This window comes from Giraffa tippelskirchi, chromosome 3 (assembly GCF_054371585.1).
Source record: "Giraffa tippelskirchi isolate mGirTip1 chromosome 3, T2T-mGirTip1v1.2.pri, whole genome shotgun sequence".
In the NCBI taxonomy this organism is placed as follows: domain Eukaryota; kingdom Metazoa; phylum Chordata; class Mammalia; order Artiodactyla; family Giraffidae; genus Giraffa; species Giraffa tippelskirchi.
In genome coordinates, this window is record NC_137277.1 from 60,747,148 (window position 1) to 60,764,886 (window position 17,739).

Genomic DNA, 17,739 nt, shown 5'->3' on the forward strand with positions numbered 1-17,739 from the left:
AACCTTAGGGAAGAGAAAATTACAAATATATATACAGATGCAAAATATACTTTTCTTATTTTACATAGCTCTCTGGGAGAAAGGGGGACTTTAAAAAGAAAAAAAAAATGCCCCTGAAAATATGGGACTGAGATTTTATGTTTCATAGAAGCAGCTCAAAAACCAAAATAAGTAAGTTATTCACTGCTTTGGGCACCAAAAGAAAATTGATTCTTGATTATCTCTGTACCATTTCCAATACTTCTTGTTGCATGTACATCAACATCTCTTCCTAGGTAAGAACCAACATTGAGAAAATTTGACAGCAAGCCATTTGGCTTCAGCAGATAATTAAACACAAATACTCATGATTCTATATGGGAAGGGAAACTGAAAACTGATTCTTCAGCTTAATCTCTTGGATCCCATGAGGTATAAAATAACTTTCTGGCAGGAATTTTTCATTTTTTTTATAACACTTTTTAGTCATACTGATTTATACCATATTTTGTCTACTGCTCCATTGTCTTCCCTCCCACTGTGAACCTGAGACTGACTTTTGGTCCAAGAAGGAGACCTGGGGCCAACAGGTTCAGACCTTCTATTCTAAAAATAAAGAAACATGTTAAACTTTAATGCTGAGATTAGGAAAAATATACACTCAAATATAATGGCTTTTTGGCAGGGGTGACATTGTTTCTCTTGTCTGGTCAACAGTTAGGGAAGCCCTCCCAAAGTTAGCCTGGTTCCTTTACTTTCTAGGCCCTTTAATTGCTGTTGTTCTCCTTTCTAGCACCTGTTTGTTTAACGTTTTGATGAAGTTTGTGTCTTGTAAGTGGTGTGGTGGTAAAGAACCTGTCTGCCAATGCAGGTAAATGTAAGAGACACAGGTTTGATACCTGGGTCAGGAAAATCCCTTGGAGAAGGAAGCAGCAACCCACTCCAGTGTTCTTGCCTGGAAAATCCCATGAACAGAGGAGCCTGGCTTGGCTGCAGTCCATAGGCTCACACAGAGTTGGATATGACTCAAATGGCTTAGCACACGTGCACACACATGTGTACACACACATGTCTTCTGGGCTACAATATTTTGAAGTAAGTCTCATGATAGCTCAAGGAATTCAACACATTCCAGTGGAGGGTGGCCCAGGTCCCTACAGGTCCTTGGAACAGTCAGCGAGGGACTTCTATGAAGGCTAGAGTATGCAGCCCCTGTCCAGCAGGAAGAAGTTTCAGAAGAAGAGATCCTTGGCTCATTATCCCTTAAGAATAAGGGTATAGAGTCTCTGGGAGGTGTGTGTGTGAATGAGACAGGCCTGGGATCTGGGACCCTTTGCTGCAAGTGATGCAATGCTTGCACCTCTACAAACCTCCAGCAACAAAATGCAAAGAAACTATATGGGACTAAATATAACTGCATGCATGTGTTGTCGGGACAAATTCTAGACAAAAGATACAAGCAAACCAAAAAACCCAATTTTCACTTCTGAAGAACTTGGAGCAAAAAACAGGTGTTGGGAGCAAAAGTAGGGTATTGTTCATGCCCTCTGCAATCAACACCACCAGAGGGGTGGGCAAAACCCCTAAGTCACCCCTCTGGTCCAACTCCTGGACACACTCCTACCCTCATCCCATATGAGGAACAAACCCATCCCCCACTCAGGGAGCAATTGAGCAAGGAAACCTTTTGCTTTTTCTCACTCCTCCCTGCTAAACAAGGTCCCCAATAAAGTTTTGTCTGAAAAAAAACAAAAGAAGAATTCTATAGAGCCGTGTTTCAAGAAGTACAGTTTCTTTACTGCTCTCCTCCTTATTCTTTACCATTCCTTCCTGAAGCAGGTATATGGCCTTAGCCACTCTAGTGCTAGCATAGTTTCTAGCATCTGCCAGTCTTCCCTTCAGCTTTGTTCAGTAGCTCAGTCATGTCTGATTCTCTGAGACCCCATGGACTGCAGCACACCGGGCTTCCCTGTCCATTACCAACTCCCAGAGTTTGCTCAAACTCACATCCATTGAATCAGTGATGCCATCCAGCCATCTCATCCTCTGTCGTCCCCTTATCCTCCCACCTTCAATCTTTCCCAGCTTCAGGGTCTTTTCCAATGAGTCAATTCTTCACATCAGGTCGCCAAAGTATTGGAGTTTCAGATTCAGCATCAGTCCTTCCAGTGAATATTCAGGACTGATTTCCTTTAGGATGGACTGTTTTGATCACTTTGCAGTCCAAGGGACTCTCAAGAGTTATCTCCAACACCACAGTTCAAAAGCACCAATTCTTCAGTGCTCAGCTTTCTTTATGGTCCAACTCTTATATCCATACATGACTACTTCTTCCAGTTTTACTTTATCTCAAATTAGCCACATAACAGTATTTCATGCATTAGAGTCTTCTTCCTAACAGAGTCTTCCCATGTTTTGCATATTTATAAGTTAACCTGCAATACTCACAAAAGGGAAGGGACTAGTGTCTCAAAGAGCAAAGAAAACTTCATATTGAGTTGATGATGGACAGAGAAGCCTGGCAAGCTGCAGATCATGGGGTTGAAGAGTCAGACACTACTGAGGGACTGAACTGAACTGTCCTGTCTTAAAAATAATTTTAATTTGTTCCAACTTTTGACCAGTTATCTTTTCATAGAAAACATTGCCTCAATGCCAGCATGTTTGCTTTTCTGACCTGCATTTATCATGTCCCTTGATGTTGAGTCTAAGTTAATAGCCCAGTTCTTTCTCTTCTCTCTAGGTGGCAGGTGGACTATATTGGTAGGATGTGTGGCAAGGACTGACAGTCAATTCCAAGCTGTCCAATAAGACTTATATCAATTTCACCTTGCATGTGCATTAAAAAATATATATATATATATAGATGTGATCACTAGTTTCAAGTTTTTTAGATATTATTACATTATGCAAACTGTAATCAAAATTGTGAACAGAGGTTTTAATGTAATTAGTAAAGATTTAAGATCCTCCTTAGCCAAATTTCCTCATATTTTACCTAACCTAAGGACAGGATCATTCAGAGCAGAAATTTAACTCTATATGTGTGTCATAAGATGGGTTATACTAGAAGATTTATTAGATATAAAAATACAACATTCAGATTGTATTATAGCATGAGTTCCCCTTTGGAAAGCTGTTAGAATATTGAGAGCCATACTTTTCTATAGGACTGCTTTTCTCATCAAAGAAACTTCTGAATTTAGCAAGTTAACGGCTTGTGCATGCATGCTAAGTCCCTTTAGTGGTGTCCAACTCTGTGCAACCTTGTGGACTGTAGCCTGCCTGGCTCCTCTGCCCATGGAATTCTCCAGGCAATAATACTAGAGTAGATTGCTATTCACTTATCCAGGGGATCTTCCATACCCAGGGATCGAACCTACAACTCTTACGTTTCCTGCACTGGCAGGGGGGTTCTTTACCACTAGTGCTACCTGGGAAGCCCTGTTAATGGCTTTGTTGCTATCATTCAAATCTTGCTGAATAAATTTTGTTAAACCCGCTATGTAAGTAATGACATCTTCTATTTCAAGTGAATGAACAAATATAATGGCGAAAAGATCATATCCCTGGGAAACTGATTAAACCTAGTATGCCCGTATTAAAGGTAGATTGGCAGGGCCTGTCTTCAAAGCCACCCATAGGTGACCTTGAGCTCAAAGGAAATAAATTGTTGTTCTTTCCAACCAGCCTGAGGAGAGCCAAAGCCATAAATTTGTTCCATAAATCCTTTGGATCGTGTTCAGAGCTACCCACTATTATCCCAGGCATCTTAACCAATCAATTTTATATCAATCTTTGGTTCTCAAAGTGAATGATATATTGGCTGAAGGGAATGGCTACCCACTCCAGTATTCTGGCCTGGAGAATTCCATGGGCTGTATAGTCCATGGAGTCACAAAGAATTGGACATGACTGAGCTACTTTCACTTCACTTCATAAAGCACTCAGTCCAATTTCCTAGTGTTGTTAGGCTAATCACCCTTAACATGCTTTAACTATTCCCAACATAAGGACCTTTAAAATTAAATGATCTCAGCCTGGTATAGCCATATATATCTATCGCATAAGTGAGGAAAATTCTCTCTTGACAATTGGGAAGTTATAGTTTTTGATGAAAATTTAGTGCATTGCTCTGATCTAGCTTGAGTAACTTTAAAGAAAATTCGTATGTATGGTCATGGTCAGGGAAAGTATGATTGATTGGCCAAGTAAGAGGGAAATCCATCTAGTAATACCAATAATGACCTGATCAAAATCATAACTTCTTTCTTTTAGAATAAATTTCCTAAAGGATATCTAGTTAGAGATTTGGAGAGAGAAATCCACCAAGGTAACTCTGGAGTACTGGACATAGGTAATTGGCGAGTAACCAGGAATTTGAATGATTTTTTTTTAAACTTACAGATAATTGAGCCTGAAAAGAAATTCATTTAGCTCATAAGCAAAAGTGTGAATAGTCATCAAAGTAATCAGTATACATGCTTCATCCAGCCTCCTGGGTCAGCTATTTACTTCAGATGTTATCTTCTCATCCTGGTAGTACTTGTCTCAGTGAGTCGAAACCAGATGTCAAAAAGAGGAGTTACAGTCCATTTAGTAGAGGAGATCTGATATGGCCCCTTTCAAAGTGGCTGTAAGGAGTTCTTTATCTGATGTCTTTTCCAATATACATAATTTCCTGGTTGAGGGTCATGCAGCATTGGTTTTCATCTAAAGATAGATTATTGTGATAAGCTTCAGAAATAAATTTAGAATGACCTTTCAATAATTCAATTAAACTTTGCAATAACATAACATAGTAACAAGGAGCCATTCAAGAAGTGAATCTTATGTGATGTTTGCTATGAGAAAGAAGCTCAGTTATTTCCAACTCCAGAGTCCACGGAATTCTCCAGGCCAGAATGCTAAAGTGGGCAGCCTTTTCCTTCTCCAGGGGATCTTCCCAACCCAAGGATTGAACCTAGGTCTCCTGAATTGCAGGCGGATTCTTTACCAGTTGAGCCACAAGGGAAGACCAAGAACACCTGAGTGGGTAGCCTATCATTTTTCCAGCAGATCTTCCCGACCTATGAAGAGAACTGAGGTCTCCTGCACTGCAGGCAGATTCTTTACTGACTGAGCTATCAGGAGAGATTAGGCAGTAAATATAAAACTTCAAAGACAATTAAACAATACTTGAATTTAATATTCAGAAAGATATGTTGTTGAAATAAAATTTTTTTCCCTCTAAAATTGCCCTCATTTTGACCAAATATAGACCAAATATGATGAAATTAATTTTGGTTTAAATAAGCTTGACCTGATTATTGACATAAGTATAATTGATTCTGTAGGCCGTTTGGTTTTGGTGGAAATTTTCATAAGAAATCTCATATTAAACTTTTTTTTTTTTACCTAAAGCAGATCTCAATTATGATTTCAGTTACATAAATCAATCAGTTCAGTTCAGTGGCTCACTCGTGTCTGACTCCTTGCAACCCCATGGATTGCAGCACACCAGCCTTCTCTGTCCATCACCAATTCCCAGAACCTACTCAAACTCATGTCCATCGTGTTGGTGATGCCATCCAACCATCTCATCCTCTGTCGTCCCCTTCTCTGCCTGCCTTTAATATTTACGGGCATTAGGGTCTTTCCTAATGAGTCAGTTCTTCACAACATGTGGCCAAACTATTGGAGTTTCAGCTTCAGCATCAGTCCTTCCCACAAATATTCAGGACTGATTTCTTTTAAGATTGACTGGTCGGATCTCAGTACAGTCCAAGGGACTCTCAAGAGTCTTCTCCAACACCACAGTTCAAAAGCATCAATTCTTTGGCGCTCAGCTTTCTGTATAGTCCAACTCTCACATCCATACATGACTACTGGGAAAACCATATCTTTGACTAGATGGACGTTGGTAGGTAAAGTAATGTCTCTGCTTTTTAATATGCTGTCTAAGTTGGTCATAGCTTTTCTTCCAATGAGCAAGTGTCTTTTAATTTCATGGCTGCAGCCACCATCTGCAGTGATTTTGGAAACAAGAAAATAAAGTCTGTCACTGTTTTCATTGTTTCCGTATCTATATGCCATGAAGTGATGGGACCAGATGCCATTTTTTTGGTCTTCATTTTTTTAATGCTGAGTTTTAAGCCTGGTTTTTCACTCTCCTTTTTCACTGTCATCAAGAGGCTTTTTAGTTCTTCTTTGCTTTCTGCCATAAGGGTGGTGTCTTCTGCGTATCTGAGGTTATTGATATTTTCTCCTAGCAATCTGGATTCCAACTTGTGCTTCTTCCAGCCTGGCATTTTGCATGATGTACTCTGCATGGAATTAAATAAGCAGGGTGACAATATACAGCCTTGACGTACTCCTTCCCCAACTTGGAAAAAGTCTGTTGTTCCATGTCCAGTTCTAACTGTTGCTTCCTGACCTGCATACAGGTTTCTCAAGAGACCGGTCAGATGGTCTGGTATTCCAATCTCTTTAAGAATTTTCCACAGTTTGTTGTGATCTACACAGTCAAAGGCTTTGGCATAGTCAATAAAGCAAAAGTAGATATTTTTCTGGGACTCTCTTGATTTTTTGATGATTCTCGCGGATCTTGGCAATTTGACCTCTGGTTCTTCTGCCTTTTCTAAATCCAGCTTAAACACCTGGAAGTTCATGGTTCACATACTGTTGAAGACTGGCTTGGAGAATTTTGAACATTACTCTGCAGTGTGTGAGATGAATGCAATTGTGCAGTAGTTTGAACATTATTTGGCATTGCTTTATTTATTAAACCATTTTAGTCTTTTGTCTGAAACTTTACTTACTTTTAATTGAAGGATAATTGCTTTATAATATTGTGTTGGTGTTGGCCATACATTAACATGAATTAACCATAGAGATTCATATTTCCCCTCTCTCTTGAACTTCCCCTCAACTTCCTACCCCATCCCACCCTTTAAGTTTGTCACAGAGCACCAGGTTGTAGCTAGCTGTGACATACAGCAAATTCCCACTGGCTATCCATTTTGTATGTGGTACATATTTCAACATCAGTTCAGTTTGGTTCAGTCGTTCAGTCATGTCTGAATTTTTGTGATCCCATGGAGAGCAGCACGCCAGGCTTCCCTGTCCTTCACCAACTCCCAGAGCTTGCTTTAACTCATGTCCATCAAGTCGGGGATGCCATCCAACCATTTCATCCTCTGTCATCACTTTTCCTCCTGCCTTCAATATTTCACAGCATCAGAGCCTTTTCGAATGAGTCAGTTCTTCGCATCAGATGGCCAAAGTTTTGGAGCTTCAGCATCAGTCCTTCCAATGAATATTCATGACTGATTTTCTTTAGGATTGATCTCCTTTCAGTCCGAGGATCTCTCAAGGGTCTTCTCCAACACCACAGTTCAAAAGTTCAAAAGCATCAGTTCTTTAGAGCTCAGCTTTCTTTATGATCCAACTCTCACATCCATACATGACTAGTGGAAAAACCATAGCTTTGACTAGAAGGACTTTTGCCAGCAAAGTAATGTCTCTGCATTTTAATATGCTGTCTAGGTTTGTCATAGTGTTTTTTCCAAGGAGCAAGGGTTTATTAATTTCATGGCTGCAGTCACCATCTGCAGTGATTTTGGAGCCCCCAAAAATAAAGTCTGTCATTTTTTTTTTATTGATTCCCCATCTATTTGCCATGAAATGATGGGACCAGATGCCATGATTTTAGTTTTCTGAATGTTGATTTTTAAGCCATCTTTTTACTCTCCTGTTCCACTTTCATCTGGAGGCTCTTAAGTTCCTCTTTACTTTCTGCCATAAGGGTGGTGTCATCTGCATAGCTGAGGTTATTGATATTTCTCCCAGCAATCTTGATTCCGACTTGTACTTCATCAAGATCACCATTTCATATGATGTATTTAAGTTAAAATAGCAGGGTCAGTATATAGCCTTGATGTACTCCCTTCCCAATTTGGAACCAGTCTGTTGTTCCATGTCCAGTCCTAACTGTTGCTTCTTGACTTGCATACAGATTTCTCAGGAGGCAGAAAGGTGGCCTAGTATTCCCATCTCTTTCAGCATACTCACTCAGTTTCTCATAAACTATACTACCCCCAAAAGGCACATCTAAGATGGTAGAGTAGCAGAATGTGCACTCATCTTCTCCTCGAGAACACCAACGTCGAGGCTAACTGCTGAACAACACTCACAGGACAATGTTGGATCCCACCAAAGAAAGATATCCTGCATCCAAGGGCAAAGGAAAAGTCTCAGTAAGACAGTAGGAGGGGCAAAATTGCATGTAGAATCAAACCTAACACCTGCCAGAGATGCTCAGAGAGTGCAGTCAGTGATGGAGAAGCTGTATATGGTCAACAAAAACAAGACTGTGATCTGACTGTTGCTCAGATCATGAACTCCTTATTGCAAAATTCAGACTTAAATTGAAGAAAGTAGAGAAAACCACTAGGCCACTCAGGTATTACCTAAAGAAAATCCCTTGTGATTATACAGTGGAAGTGACAAATAGATTCAAGGGATTAGATCTGATAGACAGAGTGCCTGAAGAACTATAGATGGAGGTCCATGACATTGTACAGTAGGCAGTGATGAAAACCATTCCCAAGAAAATGAAACACAAAAAGGCAAAAAGGTTGTCTGAGGAGGTCTTACAAATAGCTGAGAAAAGAAGAGAAGTGAAACGCAAAGGAGAAAAGGAAAGATATACCCATCTGAATACAGAGTTCCAAAGAATAGCATGAAGAGTTAAGACAGCCTTCCTAAGTGATCGATGCAAAGAAATAGAGGAAAATAATAGAATGGGAAAGACTAGAGATCTCATCAAGAAAATTAGAGATAGTAAGGTAATATTTGAGGAGATGATAGTCAAAAACCTTCCTAACATGGAGAGGAAATAGCCACCCAAATCCAGGAAGTTCAGAGCGACCCATACATGATAAACTCATGGAGATACATGCCAAGACACATGTTAATCAAACTAGCAAAAGTTAAATACAAGGAATAAATATTAAAAGCAGCAGAGAAAAGCAACAAAAAGCATACAAGGGGATCCCCATAAGGCTAACAGCTGACCTTTCAACAGAAACTCTGCATGTCAAAAGAGAGGTGTAGGATATAATTAAAATGATAAAAAGAAAAAGACCTACAATCAAGATTTCTCAATTCAGCAAGGATCTGATTCAGAGTCAAAGGAGAAATCAAAAGCTTTATAGACAACAAAAGTTAACAGAATTCAGCACCACCAAACTGGTTCAGTTCAGCCACTCAGTCGTATCTGATTCTTTGTGATCTCATGGACTGTAACATGCCAGGCTTCCCTGTCCATCACCAACTCCTGGAGCTTACTCAAACTCAAGTCCATCGAGTCAGTGATGCCATCCAACCATCTTATCCTCTGTCATCCCCTTCTCCTCCTTCCTTCAATCTTTCTCAGCATCAGGGTATTTTCCAATAAGTCAGTTCTTCATATCAGGTGGCCAAAGTTTTAGAGCTTCAGCTTCATAAGTCCTTTCAATGAATATTCAGGACTTAAAACCTTTAGGATTGACTGGTTTGATCTCCTTGCAGTCCAAGGGACTCTCAAGCATCTTCTCCACCACAACGTTTCAAAAGCATCAGTTCTTTGGAGCTCAGCTTTCTTTATGGCCCAACTCTCACATCCATGTCCAACAAATGACTACTGGAAAAACCATAGCTCTACAACAAATACTAAAGGAACTTCTCTAGACAAGAAACACTAGAGAAAAAAAGGACCTAAAATGACAAACCTTAAACAATATAATAAATAATAATAGTATCATACATATCAATAATTACATTAAATGTAAATTGACTAAATGCTCCAATCCAAAGACACAGATTGGCTGAATGGATACAAAAACAAGACTCCTATATATGCTGTCTACAAGAGATCCACCTCAGACCTTGGACACATACAGACTGAAAATGAGGGGCTGGAAAAAGATATTCCATGCAAACAAAAAACAAAAGAAAGCAGGAGTAGCAATACTAGGAAAAATAGACGTTAAAACAAAGACTGTTAGGCAATGAAGCATACCACATAATGATCAAGGGATAAATCCAAGAAGAAGATAAAACTACTACAAATATATATGCACCCAACATAGGAGCACCTCAATATATAAGGAAAATACTAACACCTATTAAAGGAGAAAATGACAGCAACATACTAATAGTGGGGGTCTTTAATACCTCACACACACTAATGGACAGATCATTAAGACAGAAAATTAATAGGGAAAGACAAGCTTTAAATGATACCTTGAGCCAGTTGGATGTGACTGATATCTACAGTTGTGGATATGTCTGCTGATAATGTAAAGTCTGATGCTGTAAAGAACAATACTGCGTAGGAACCTGGAATCCATGAATCAAGGTAAATTCGAAGTGATCAAAAAGGAGATGGCTAGAGTGAACATTTACATTTTAAGATTCAGTGAACTAAAATGGATGGGAAAGTGTGAATTCAATTCAGAATTGAATGCCCATTATATCTACTACTTGGGCAAGAATCCCTTAGAAGAAATGGAATAGCTCTCATAGTCAACAAGAATCCAAAATGCAGTACTTGGGTGCAGTCTCAAAAATGACAAATTGATCTCAGTTAATTTCCATGGCAAACCACTCAATGTCACAGTAATTAAGTCTATGCTCCAATCACTAATGTCAAAGAAGCTGAAGTTGAATGATTCTATGAAGACTTTCAGGACCTTCTAGAAATACCACACACACACACACACACACACACACACACACACACACACACACACACACAAAATATATCCTTTTTAGCATAGGGGACTGGAATGTTAAGGTAGGAAGTCAAGAAATACCCAGAAAAACAGGGAAGTTTGTCCTTGGAGGACAAAATGAAGCAGGCAAAAACTAACAGAGTTTTCAAGGAAAATTCACTGGTCATAGCCAACACTCTATTCCAACAATAAAAGAGATGACTCTCCTCTGTTGATTTTGATTAATACCGAATTGACTGATTATATTCTTTGTATTCAAAGATGGAGAAGTTCTATACAGTCAGTAAACACAAGACCAGGAGCTGACTTGCTCAGATCATGAGCTCCAGATTGCAAAATTCAGACCTAAATTGAAAAAAAGTAGGGAAAACCACTGGACCATTCAAGTATGACTTAAGTCAAATCCTTATGATTATACAGTAGAAATGACAAATAGATCCAAGGGATTAGAACTCATAGACAAAGTGTCAGAAGAACTATGGGTGGAGGTTCATAACATTGTGCAGGAGATGGTGACCAAAACCATCCCCTAGAAAAATAAATGCACAAGGCAAAATAGTTACTTGAAGAGGACTTAAAAATAGCTGAGAAAATGAGAGAACGGAAAATCAAAAGATAAAAGGAAAGATACACCTATTTGAATGCAGAGGTCCAAAGAAAAGCAAGGAGAAATGAGAAAGCCAATGCAAAGAAATGGAGAAAAATAATAGAATGAAAAAGACTAGAGATCTCTTCAAGAAAAATTAGATGCACACAATAAAGAACAAAAATGATATGGACCTAACTGAAGCAGAAGCTATTAAGAAAAGGTGGCAATAACACACAGAAGAATTGTACAAAAAGTTCTTAATGACCCAGATAACCACAATGCTGTGATCACTCACATAAAGTCAGACATCCAGGGGTATGAAGTCAAGTGGACCTTAGGAAACATTACTATGAATGAAGCTAGTGGAGGTTATGGAATTCTAGCTGAGCTATTTAAAATCCTAAAAGGTGATGCTGTGAAAGTGCTACACTCAATCTGCCAACAAATTTGGAAAACTCAGCAATGGCCACAGGACTGGAAAATGTCAGTTTTCCTTCCAATCCCAAAGAAAGACAATGCCAAAGAATGTTCAAACTACTGCACAATTCTGCTCATTTCACATGCTAGCAAGGTAATGTTCAAAATCCTTCAAGCTAGTCTTCTATGTGAACCAAGCTCTTCCAGATGTACAAGCTGGATTTAGAAAAAGCAGGGGAACCAGAGATCAAATTGTCAACACCTTTTGGATCATAGAAAAAGCAAGAGAATTTTAGAAAAGCATCTACTTCTGTTTCATTAACTGCTCTAAACACTTTGACTGTGTGGATAACAACAAACTGTGGAAAATTCTTAAACAAATGGGAATACCAGACCGTCTTACCTGTCTCTGGGGAAACTTACAGGCACGTCAAGAAGCAACAGTGAGAACTTGATATGGAACAGTGGACTGGTTCAATATTGGGAAAGGAGTACATCAAGGCTGTATATTGGCACTCTGCTTTTTTTTTAAACTTACATTCAGAGTACATCGTGTGAAATGCCCAGCTGGATGAAGCACAAGCTAGAATCAAGATTGCCAAGAGAAATATCATAACCTCAAATATGTAGATGACACCACCCTTATAGAAGAAAATGAAGAGGAACTAAAGAGCCTCTTGATAAAGGTGAAAGAGGAGAGTGAAAAACCTAGCTTAAAACTCACCATTCAAAATACTAAGAACATAGCATCCAGTCCCATCACTTCATGGCAAATAGAAGGAGGAAGAAAATAAAGTGACAAACTATTTTCTCGGGTTCCAAAATCACTCTGGATAGTGACTGCAATCATGAAATTAAAAGATACTTGCTCCTTGGAAGGAAAGCTATGACAAACCTAGACAGCATATTAAAAAGTAGAGACATCCCTTTGCCAACAAAGGTCCACACAGTCAAAGCTATGGTTTTTCCAGTAGTCATGTATGGATGTAAAACTGGACCATAAAAAAAACGAGTGCCAAAGAATTGACGTTTCTGAACTGTAGTGCTGGAGAAGAGCCTTGAGAGTCTCTTAAACAGCAAGACTATCTAACCAGTCAATCCTAAAAGGAAACCAACCCTGAATGTTCAATTGCAGGGACTGAGGCTGAAGCTGAAGCTCCAATATTTTGGCCACCTGATGAAGAGAGCCAACCCACTGGAAGAGACCCTGATGCTGGAAAATAATGAGGGCTAGAGAAGAGTACAATACAGGATGAAATATTTGGATGGCATCATCAACTCAATGGGCATGAGTTTGTTCAAACTGTGGGAGATAGTGAAGAACAGATAACCCTGTCATATTGCAGCCCATGGGGCTGCAAAGAGTTAGACATGACTGAGCAACTGAACAACAGCCTTTCATCCAAAAACAGATTTCATTATTTTCTCAATTGCACATGGAATAGTCTCCTGGATAGATCTCATCTTGGGTCACAAATTAAGCCTTGATAAATTAAAAAAAAAATGAAATCATTTCAAGCCTCTTTTCTGACCACAATGTTATAAGATTAGATATCAACTACATGAAGAAATACTATAAGTGAAAGTGTAAGGGTTTCCCTGGTAGCTCAGATGTAAAGAATCCACCTGCAATGTGGGAAACCCAGATTCAATCTCTGGGTTGGGAAATCCCCTAGAGAAATATTCTTGCCTGTAGAATCCCATGGACAGAGGAGACTCATGGACTATAAGAGTTGGACACAACTTCATGACTAACACTAACACTTTCACTGGAAGAAATACTATATAAAACACAAATACATGGAGGCTAACAAATACACTTCTGAATAACCAAGTGTTCACTGAAAAAAATCAAGGAGAAAATTTAAAAATACTTAGAAGTCTATGACAATGAAAACATGACAATTCGAAACCTATGAGATTCTGTAAACACAGTGCTAAGAGGGAAGTTTACAGCAATATAAGCCTACTTCAAGAAACAAGAGAAACATCAAATAAAGAACCTAACTTTATACCTAAAGCATCTAGAAAAAGAAGAACCAAAAAAATCCCAAAGTTAATAGGACAGAAATCCTAAAGATCAGAGCAGAAATAAATAAAAAGGAAATGGAAACAACAGGGAAGATCAATAAAATTAAAAGCTGGTTCTTTGAAAAGATAAACAAAATTGACAAACCATTAGCTGGACTCATCAGGAAAACAAGGGAGAAGATTAAAATCAATTAGAAACGAAAGAGGAGAAGTTACAATAGACAACAGTGAATCTCATATTAAACTTTGAAAAGGTCTCTCGTAGCCACAAAAGTCACACCAAGTGCTTCCCATCAGATTCTGTCTGTAGTATCTATAGTTTGGATAATTTTCTTTCCATGATCCTTAAAATATCTTGAGATTCTTGCTCCTGTCAGAAAGTGGCTTCCTTTCCATACTTAGCAAGGCTGCTGTGAATACAGCAGGACACCAGCTAGTTTTTCCAATAAGCTTTATGGATCCAAAAAGTTCTCCTTAGCTCTTTAAAGCTGTTTGATCATATTTGAGTCTACGCATATTCTCAGGTATGATAAATATTTCAGTCAAAGCCATGGTAATAGCACCAATGTTTCCAATTATGTCCTGTTATAAGGACGAGAGATTCTTGTTGAACTTATTCAGATATTATTATTCAGATAACTAATTTGGAGAAAGAGTTTTTAAATTTTTGAGTGATCATGTAGAGAGAAAGGATAAATATTTCAATTATGTTTGTAAAGGTATAACTTACCAAATCACTGTAAGTTATAATTATCTTAAAGGGACCGATTTTCTTAAATCTGGAAAACAAAAATTGAAAGCCAGTAATACAGGAGACAAAAAACCTAAAGATTATTACAATTTCATCAGCTCACTCAGTCATATGTAACTAATTCTTGATCTTAATCTTTTACACACAGTTATGAAATTATCAGTGTATTCTTTAAGTTCTTTTCCAGTTCAGTGGCTATGTCTGAAAGTTATCCAAATCCTGTACTTATCAAAAAGTTCTTTCTGTTAATTTTCTTGAAGATGAAGCATTTTTGCAAAAGCATCATAATACCACTGTCCATAAATGACAAAAGACTTTAAAAGCCTAGTTAAGGATCTAATTGCAATATAGTTGACAAATTAGGCTACTTCTGTGACACAATTTGTAAGATAATAACGAATTATGACTGACAACATTACACCAGGACATACCCAATTCTTAGAAGTTTCAATTAATTTCTAGGTCATTTTAATATTATTTACCTATACGATACAACCTGAGAAGGTTTATGACACTCATTTGACAATGCTTCCCATGTAACAGATAAACCTTACTAGTTTAACATCTCTCTCTGAAATGCTTCAGGAGAAAGCATCCCAAAGTTGCTGCTGCTGCTAAGTCGCTTCAGTCGTGTCCGACTCTGTGCGACCCCATAGACTGCAGCCGACCAGGCTCCCCCGTCCCTGGGATTCTCCAGGCAAGAACACTGGAGTGGGTTGCCATTTCCTTCTTCAATGCATGAAACTGAAGTCGCTCAGTCGTGTCTGACTCTTCGCGACCCCATGGACTGCAGCCTACCAGGCTCCTCCATCCATGGGATTTTCCAGGCAAGAGTACTGGAGTGGGGTGCCATTGCCTTCTCCGATCCCAAAGTTAGAGAGAGGTTAAAAGAATTTTAATTAGAATGTAATCTTTGTGAATATTTTTTCTAAGAAAAAAACTACTTTTAGAAAAAGTTCTAAAACCTTTGATCAAATAGGATTATAGGTCACTGTGAAACAATATTTATTCACTTAACTAAAGTGTCAGTAAATCGTTTCAAAGGTAAATCACTTAAATGGTAATGAATCTATTATTCAAAACAGTTAAATATTCCTACAAAACTTTGTCTTCTTAACAGAAAAAAAGGATGCATGTGTTCACTCACCCATGTCCAGGTGACAGCCCCATGGACTGTAGCGTGCTAGACTCCTCTGTCCATGGAATTTTCCAGGCGAGAATACTTGAGCAGGTTTCCACTTCCTTCTCTAGGTGATCTTCCCAACCCAAGGATTGAGCTTGAGTCTCTTGTGCCTCCTGCATTGCAGACAGTTTCTTTACCACTGCACCACTTGGAAAGCCCTCTTAACAGAGAGAAAAAAACCAAACTCCAATCTTGCACCAGCTTATTTTTAACCACAAAATTCATTTACTTAATTAAATTCAGTCTAATCTTAGCCAGTTTTGATCACAGACAGAATTCCTTTCCAACAAACACTCCACAGCTTTTCATATTTATGTTATAATAGTTTGTTCCTTTTTACCCCATTTGGAAATAACCACTTATTCCTTATCAAAATGCATTTCCTTTCCTTACACCTTCTTTTTCTGAAAACACACATACTATTTTCTTTGCATACTGAAATGCTTCCTTTTATTTTAATAGCTTTAACCTTTAAAACAATCTCTAACAAAAACAAAGAAGCAAGTAAATGTGAACTGTTTGCCATACCAATATTTCTTGATTGGCAAACCTATGAACATATTTTATAATTTCTAGAAGCATACATTTTTCTCACTGTGTAATTTCTTTCTTCATTGTGGTACAGTATATATCCAATAAGCTCAAATATTTTTCGTTTTGATAACTTAGACTTTTTTAAAATTAATGTTCCAGTACTATATCTTATTTGGAAATTATCTGGAAAGTCAATGAATTTTTCCATTGATTAACTTAATTCAGCAAAATTCTAAAGTTTCAAGTTACCAAAAATCCAGAGTAACTATTTTTCAGTGTACATAACTGAAGCATAACTATTCTTAATGGATTCACCTTAAAACTCTTATCTTATTTGCAATTAATTTACCTAAGGGTTTTATCATGCCAAGTTAGTATTCTTGCTGACAACATTTTATAACAGAAAAAATAAGATCTTGCTGCAGTTCAATAAACTTTGGCACAGTTAAATTATTATACTTAATGCTGATGACTCCAAAGATATGTCTGTATTAATTAAACCAATAAACTAAAGCTAACTTTAATATGGTTTATTATATAGGTAGTTAATTTCCTTTAAGTCAATTAAACAAATCAACTTTGTTAATGGCATTCAGAGTCAGGGCCATATCATGTGTATAACAAGCCCCCACACACATACATACGTTCATATAGACACAGACAAAGATATCACAGTATGTTTGAAAAGGTGCCCCCCCCCCTTTTCTTCTTAGCCTTGGGAATTGGAGATAATCTAGGTAAGAGTAAGTAAGAGTTCTTGAGAGCCTGTGTGAAACATTCACATCTCAAGGTACAAGAAGAGAAAAGCAAGTTTCTCTCCTAAAATGACTTGTTCTCTTTGGGTCAGAATTCTAAAGATGTTGATCAAGCTGTCTTTCTAATTGCACATGGAAAATTCCAGTTTTGGAACATCAAAAGAGCCCAATCTTGGCCATTTTCAGGGCTAGATTTCCCTGAAGTTCCCAACTAAATAAAGACTTACAAGTTTCTGTTCCATAAGTGTTATACATAAACCCAGTTGAGATTCTTATTGGTTGCTGTCCATCAGGGAGCTGTTTGGTCTTTGGAGTACAATTTTCCATTATTAATTTGGCAGCTTAATTCAAATATGAGATATGATCTGAACAACATTTTGAGGACAGTGTGGTGAATCAGATGTGTGGTACTTCTGAGTCTTGCTCCCCAGGAGTTAACCTTGGGTCAGTTAGACTCTACCATGTCTTGGTTTCTCTCTTTGACCTCTAAAATTGCCTTGGGTGCTCAGAACACTGGGTGACCAGCCTTCCCTAGAAGGGCAGTATTTACTTAATTGTTGTAGAAGTGTTGCCTGTGGGACCATTGCATATCAGGAATATTGATCCTCAGATATTTGCTCTAGTTTTTAGTTTCCTGGGGACACCCTGTGGCTCGAAGGAGCAAATGTGCCTTCTTTTTTGGAGCTGAATAATTCAATCTCATTTCACTAGCAAACAGTTTGCTCTGACCATACATATATCTA